The 8,285-nt window shown below is 32.3% G+C and overlaps 1 non-coding gene across 1 annotated transcript; it reads right to left on the bottom strand.

The window, feature by feature from the left end:
• Window positions 1–3,529: 3,529 nt before the first annotated feature.
• On the bottom strand, window positions 3,530–3,636 carry LOC139860866 (small nucleolar RNA R71). The gene has a single exon (XR_011763486.1). It is a non-coding gene; the product is annotated as a small nucleolar RNA R71 (small nucleolar RNA).
• Between the last annotated feature and the right edge of the window lie 4,649 nt (window positions 3,637–8,285).

Below are 8,285 nucleotides of genomic sequence, written 5' to 3'. Positions count from 1 at the left end.
TGTGTAAACAGGATATGTTAGATTATCATTATTTGATAATCTACGTAAAGCTTTTTAAACCTTTATTTATGAAATAAAGGTTATGGTTTGTTTTAAAAATGAATGCAGTCTTTGAAAAACGTCTCATATAGAGGTCAAAACCTCGCAACGAAATCAATTAATATGGAACGTTTTTAATCAATAAGAATGGGACATTTCATGAAATACTGGCCACATCTATAAAAGGCAACGAATGCTGCACGAAAAATATACACCTTTTTCAATTCAATCTCTCTCTCTCACGATATATATATATATATATATATATATATATATATATATATATATATATATATATATATAATTTATAATTTTAATTTTAATTTAAGATTAATAATAATAAGGTTATGTTAGCGAATGTTGTAAGTGTGTAAGTCGAAATTCTGTCCGTGTAACGCTACGCTATTATTAATTATTGTAAGTTATGTTCAACCTTTTTAAATTAATGTCTCGTAGCTAAGTTATTATTATGCTTATTTAAATCGAAGTAATCGTGATGTTCGGCTAAATATTAAAGACGGGGTTATTGGGCTTTGTACCATAATTGGGGTTTGGACAAAAGATCGACACTTGTGAAAATTAGACTATGGACTATTAATGGACTTTATATTTGTTTAATTGAATGATAGTTCGTTAATTTAATATAAAGATTTACAATTGAACGTAATTATAAATAACCACATACACTCGATCGGACACGATGGGCGGGATATTTATAAGTACTAATAATCGTTCATTTAACCGGACACGGGAATGGATTAATAGTTAATGGACTCATTAAAACAGGGGTGGATTACATGCAAGGACACTTGGTATAATTGATAATAAAGTATTAAAACCTTATTACAGTTTAAGTCCCCAATTAGTTGGAATATTTGACTTCGGGTATAAGGATAATTTGACGAGGACACTCGCACTTTATATTTATGACTGATGGACTGTTATGGACAAAAACCAGATGGACATATTGAATAATCCAGGACAAAGGACAATTAACCCATGGTAATAAACTAAAATCAACACGCCAAACATCATGATTACGGAAGTTTAAATTAGCATAATTCCTTTATTTTATATTTCAGCGTACTTTTATTTACTGTCATTTTATTTATCGTACTTTAATTTATCGCACTTTAATTATCGTCATTTACTTTACGCTTTAAATTAAGTTATATTTATTTTTAATATTTTACATTAGGTTTTAACTGCGACTTAAGACATAAAATCGACAAACCGGTCATTAAACGGTAAAAACCCCCTTTTATAATAATAATACTACTTATATACATTTATATATATTTATATACAAATATAGTTTTAAAAATATAGCGTTAAACTTGGCTAGTTCCCTGTGGATGAACCGGACTTACTAAAAACTACACTACTGTACGATTAGGTACACTGCCTATAAGTGTTGTAGAAAGGTTTATGTATATCCACTCAATAAATAAATAAATAACTTGTGTAAAATTGTATCGTATTTAATAGTATTTAGTAGTAAAATATAATATTATTTCGTACACCTCCGCTCGCACATCAAGTTTTTAGCGCCGCTGCCGGGGAACGCCGAAGCAAAACGCTATAAAAAAAAGATTTTTATTAAGATTTAATTCATTTTTATAAAAATACGTTTTATATAATACAATCAAAAATATAAAAGAAAAGGAAAAATATATTTCTATATTTTTAAGTTTAGTTAAATTTAAAAAGTTTATATTTCTTTTTATTGTGAAAAGTTATAAAAACTAATAAGTAAATTTTTCTTATTTATAAGTTTTATATAAATATTTTACAAAAATATAAAACAGAAAAAAAAAATTTATAAAAGTAATCAGGCCGATCACTGTAGCAGCCCAACTTTCTGGCCTGGTATCCGATCTCATGCGATCACATGAGCCCAGGCCTTGAAACCCATGCGACCGCATGGTCCCTTCTGACATGCCAGGTTTGACCTGGTACTGCATTAATTACGGAGTATTATTAATTATTATTATTATTAAACCTTAATTAGGGTTAATTATTATATTAATTAGTTTTAGTTTTATTTATTTTGTATTTCTAAGTTATAATTAGTTTTATTAATATAATAAATTAATACTTTTATAAAATAATAATATAAAAATAATATTTTTATAAAAATTGTATTTTTATAACTTTAAGTTTTATTTTTGTATTTTATATCGTTTAATTCGTAATTTATATATTTATCGTTCGTAACTAGTTTGTAGCTTAGTATTTTGCCGTAGTGTCTCTAGATTTTTAGGCTTTGCTGTAAAATCCCTTAAGTGCTTTTTCTATAGACTAAGATTTAGGTGCTTTAGAATTTTGCGACGCCGGTTTAAGTTTTAGTGCCTTTTTAAGTTATTGCCGTTTTGGATATAGAATTCTTTTTAAGCTTTAATACCTGTAGACCTAAGTTTTAATTTTTAGTTTTTAGACTTTTAAGTTTCGACGCTACATTTTATTATTTTTTGACGCTTAATTTTTCGACCTTTTATTTTTCAACGTTTTTCGACGCGCTCTTTTTCTTTCTTATTTCTCGACGCTCTAGTTTTTAGGACATAGAATTTTCTATTTCTTCTCTAAAATTTTAAAACGAAAAATTATTTTAAGCGGTTAAATTGATAGACATCCAAAATTTTCTGGTTCGTAGTAATAGTTGGATTTGTTAGTGGCGAGTTGTGGGCTTCCGATTTAAAGGGTCCTGACTACCTCCTGCATCTATTGGCTGTTCGAAACGTGGGCAAAATCAGAAAAGTCTATTAATTTGATAACTTATATAATTTTTATTTTTATAACTAATAGGATATTCAGTGAATGCACCGAGCAAAACGTTCACCACCTTTCATACGTTCATCACCTGTAACTCGATCAAGACATCTAGCTAATATTGCCGCTGTTGATTTTTCTTTTGAATTATCATCTAGTCAACCAAGTACTCCAATTCAAATTTCCGATAATCCATTTTTTGTACCCGACCTCACAATTGAAAACCCGGAGGATATTCAAGGACAATTCCAAGATCCTGAACCACTAATCATTCCTCCTGAACTACAAACCGTTAAATCAGAATCCTCTAGTGATTCGTATTCAACAATTTCAATTATGGAAGTAACAAAATCTCTAAGTATGGAAGATCGAATGAGAGCCACACGCACGGGCCAAGGTCACGCCATTATTAAGCCAGATATTAATGCACCAGATTATGAAATCAAAGGACAAATCCTACACATGGTAACTAATCAATGCCAATATAGTGGTACGCCAAAAGAAGATCCAAACGAACATCTTCGAACCTTTAATATGATCTGTACTCTATTCAAAATCAGAGAAGTTGAGGATGAACAGATCTATCTCATGTTATTTCCCTGGACTTTAAAGGGAGAAGCCAACGATTGGTTAGAATCGTTACCTGAAGGGGCGATTGATACATGGGATGTCTTAGTTGAAAAATTTCTTAAACAATTCTTTTCCGGCATCTAAAGCCGTGAGACTTCAAGGAGAAATTGTTACGTTCGTGCAAAAGACAAATGAAACATTATATGAGGCATGGACAAGATTTGAAAAGTTGTTAAGAGGATGTCCTCAACATAGTTTAGACACTTATCAAATAGTACAAATATTCTACCAAGGATGCGACATTACTATACTAAAAGACATCGACATAGCAGCTGGTGGTTCCATTATGAAGAAAACTGCTACCGAAGCTCACAAGATAATTGATAATACAGCCTCCCACTCGCATGAGTGGCACCAGGAAAAAGATATCTTTCGTTCATCTAAAGCGGCTAGAGCCGATTCTAGCCATGACTTTGATTCCGTTTCCGCAAAAATAGATGCTTTCGAGAGACGAATGGAAAAGATGAATAAAGATATTCACGCAATACGAATCAGTTGTGAGCAATGCGGTGGATCACACTTAATAAAAGAGTGTCACATCGAGCAAATCATGGAACAACGTGAGAATGTTTTCTATATGAACCAAAGGCCGGGAAATAATTATCAACCACCAAGGCCAAACTTTAATCTAAATCAAAACATTCTTTACAATCCAAACGGACCCAACAATAACTCGTACAACCAACAAGGTCCGAATAACCAACCAACTCGAAACAACACTTTCAATCAACAAAGACCTAGCTTGTATAAACCACCACAACAAACCGAAGAGGAAAAGTTAAATCTGGAAGAAATGATGGCAAGGCTAATGGAATCTCAGACACAATTTATTACATCTCAAACCCAAACGAATGAGAGGTTTGATCAGTCATTAAGAACTCAACAAGCTTCCATTTTGAAACTAGAAAAACACGTAGGTACTCTTGCTAGCATGATGAGTGAGAGGGAACAAAGAAAGCTACCGAGTAATACTGAAGTAAATCCTCGGAATGAGAATGTTAATATGGTGTTAACAAATTCTGAAAAACTAGCACTAGAAGATAGGAAGGTTTTAGATGTAAGTAACAATGAAGAAGTTACACCACCACCACCACCACTCGAGTATGTAAAGCCAGTAGTTACACCCTACAGACCACCCATCCCATTTCCAAGAAAAGGAGTTGAGTATGAGCAAGTAATAGGTAATAAAGTTTGTGATACCTCTAGAAAGAAGAAGAAGAATAAGAAAGTGCAAGAAACAAAAACCATAAAGATAAACCCGGTGAAGACAGTTCCACTAAAACTTCCACCCAGGGTGGGTGATCCGGGTGAATTTATTGTTCCTTGTCTACTTAGTGATTGTGTCATGTATGATGCACTAGCAGATTTAGGTGCGAGTGTGAGTATTATGCCTCTTTCATTATATAAGAGATTAGGAGTACGTGAGTTAAGTCCAACGGAAATGAGTGTTCGACTCTTTGACCAAACCATTAGGCACCCAGTTGGAATTGCTGACAACCTACCCGTTCAAGTGGGTAATTTAACATTTTTAGTCGAATTTATTGTCATTGACATAGAAGAGGACTCAAACATTCCTCTAATTTTAGGTCGACCATTCTTAGCATCCACCAGGGCGTTATTTGATGTAAGAGAGGGTAGAATGACACTTAGTGATGGTGACAAATCAGTCACCTTTGTGATTCGAAAGACTAAATCTCCACCAACCAAAATCGTTGAACCAACAAAAACGACTGATAAGAACCATGTTGTTTTACCAACTCCAACGGTAGTGCTTAGCAATAATAAAACGCCTAAGTATGGGGAAGATGAAGTAACACCCAATGATGACCTGATAACAAAGAACCCCGTTGTTGATACAAAATTAAATGACCCCGTTATTAATAGTTCAATGAAGAAACTTATTAAACGGATTCGCGATGCTAGAACCAAGGGGAACTTTAAGTTATGTAACCGGTTAGTATCTAGTCTACCGCCTAAAGAAAACGCAAAACTAATTGAATTTGTGAATATTACACAAGAATCCGACCAATGGCTTAAAACAAAAGTCACAGATATGCAAGTTGATTATGGTCCAAGAGAAATTGACCATGAAGTTAATCACAATTTCGACACCATAGCTACCTAAGTGTGGGGAGATTCAAATGTTCTAAAAATAAAATACTGTCTAGAGTTAGTTGTTATGTTCTCGCGTAGTTCCGATAATGGAATCCGGTTGGTCTTTTCCACTAGCAGACATTAAAGAACTAGTTTTCTCCCCTCATTCTGAATTTTTTTTTTGTTTTGTAGGTTTTGTATGAAATTAAAACGCTTTTTAAATTTAAGTTTTGTGTGAATTTAAAAACAAAAAATTACTTTATTTCATTAAGTTTAAAAAATGATTTCTAAAATTCGTCGTAAGTTAAAGACTAGATCATAGAATCGAAATTGCTTTACCCGAGGGCGGGGCGAAAAATTTTGTTATCATTATTTTTAATTTTATTGATCGAAAGTATACCAAAAAAATTAAAAAAAAACCCAAAAATCTTTGCTTTTAAAACAATCGCTTTAAAAACGACAAATTTTAAATTTTGTCGAGGGACGGACTAGGTAAACATACCGAAACTACCTAAAGTAAAAGGAAACAAAATTTTAAAAATTTATTCATTTAAATTGTTTTAATAAATAAAGGTTTTATAAACATATATAAACATATATATATATATATATATATATATATATATATATATATATATATATATATATATATATATAGATATATATATATATATATATATATATTATATATATGTTTGTAGTTTATCTTATATACAAAACAGGGTAAAACAGCGCACTTTCAAAGACTGACATTAAAGTTCAGCAAAAGCTACTAATTTTGACGACAAGACGCAAAATATCAAATGTGATATAAAATAATATGTTTGCAAACTGGGTATTTTTAATCACTTTTCTACACTAATCACCCTCATGAATTTATAATTATAGTATGATTTCATGCAAATGAGGCATTGCATGATCTCAAGTGTGGGGAAGGGTTATAAATTCTCTCAGGTTTACACTTAGTTTAATTGCCAAATTTTGTGAAAATTTGAAAATTTTTTAACTAAATGAATTCAAAATCATATTTATACATATTTATGAACGATAAAACTAGGTGTTAATGCCGAAATTATTGTTACCTCGGAGAGAACATAAATGGAGAAACAACCCAAAATGCTAGAATTCATTTAAAATGGAATACAGGAGAATAAAAAGGCAAAGAAAAATATAAATAAAAGCTAAGTGTGGGAAGAATTTACCAAGTTCTTCAAAATATATATCACATATTTGTACAAGATTATTACAGGTACTTTGGCTTTGGACTAAACTAATCAGTTTTTCCCGATTTATTGTAATACCTTTGAAAGAATAGATGGATCTACACGATGAATCAATTCCATCATTAAAAGGAAGTAAAGTCTTCTGAAAAAAACACGCGCTTCTTGATTTAGGTCAGGAAGTTGTCGTCCAGACCAGCTGTAGAGTTTACGAAAAATCTTGAAAAGTTTTCTCGAAAATCAGCTGGAAATCCACGGACCTCAGCATCAAACAGGGTCGCCAAGTGGTCAGACTTATCTTAACCATGAGAGGATCTGTCTCGTACAATGGGGGCACCATGCAAATTAGCTTATAAGACTAATGAATCAGATCCCCAGAAAGGATAATCTCCTTAAAGATCAAAAATTAGCTTTTAAGACTGATATTACTCAATCCTTGAGATTGACCTTAAAGATTGAAAATTCAAACTCATGGAATTCAATGATATCTAAACTTGAGCTTGAACGAGAAAATATTTTGATCAAAATTACAAACCGATTTATTTTCTGAAAACCTATTTTTAATGCGTTCATTATCATTGAACGTAAAATCCTAGGAATTCACCTGGAATTCATTAGGTCACCTGAACCAAATCGGGTGTCAACCGTAAGAACGGTGGTTGCATAGCATGGTCAAAGACAGGACCTTGTGCCAGAACGAAAAACTATAGGGTGATCATTACTATTGCTCCTACCAAGGATAGTAATTGCATCCGACACGATATAGACCATAATTAAAAGCATGTCACGGGACATTGCCTTAACAGTTGCTTGTTCAACGCTTTCCTTTACAACCGGACGGTAGTTTACCGAAAGGTAATATACGGAGCAAGTAAACTGGACGTGTTGCTTTCCCAATACAAGGTCAAGTGGGTGACACAAAATCGCAAGTTTTGAGCTAAAATTTTCAAATCTGAAACCCATAAAGCCCACAAACACAATTTCGCAAACACCAGTGAAGGGTTATTCCGGAAAACTTATCTAGGGTAAAAGCTAGATTGAATTTTCAAAAGATCAAATGTTTTCATAAAGATCCAATTTCCTTAAAGGATCTAAATTTTCATAGTCATGTGGGACTGTAAACCACAACGTTACTATCATTGTTCATACCGCCAAATCGAAATCACTGATGTACAAAGTGTGAAGAATAAAGAAGTGATTCTAGTATTTTTATTTCAAGACTATATTGCTTGAGGACAAGCAACGCTCAAGTGTGAGAATATTTGATAATGCTAAAAACGAACATATATTTCATAGCATTATCCCGTAAGAAAGACAAGCTTTTAGTTGCAATTGTTCTATTTACAAGTGATATTCGTTTAAATAATAAAAGGTGAAGACAAAAGACAGATTCGACGATTTGAAGACGCAAACGACCAAAAAGCTAAAAAGTACAAAGTACAATCAAAGTGGTTCAAATTATTGATGAGAAACGTCTAAAAATTACAAGAGTACGAGTCGCATAACCCAAAGTACAAGATATTAAAATGTACG

The sequence above is a fragment of the Rutidosis leptorrhynchoides genome, chromosome 7 (genome assembly GCF_046630445.1).
Source record: "Rutidosis leptorrhynchoides isolate AG116_Rl617_1_P2 chromosome 7, CSIRO_AGI_Rlap_v1, whole genome shotgun sequence".
NCBI classification, from domain to species: Eukaryota; Viridiplantae; Streptophyta; class Magnoliopsida; order Asterales; family Asteraceae; genus Rutidosis; species Rutidosis leptorrhynchoides.
The sequence above is the reverse complement of the archived record's forward strand: the minus strand, read 5'-3'. Positions and strand labels throughout refer to the sequence as shown.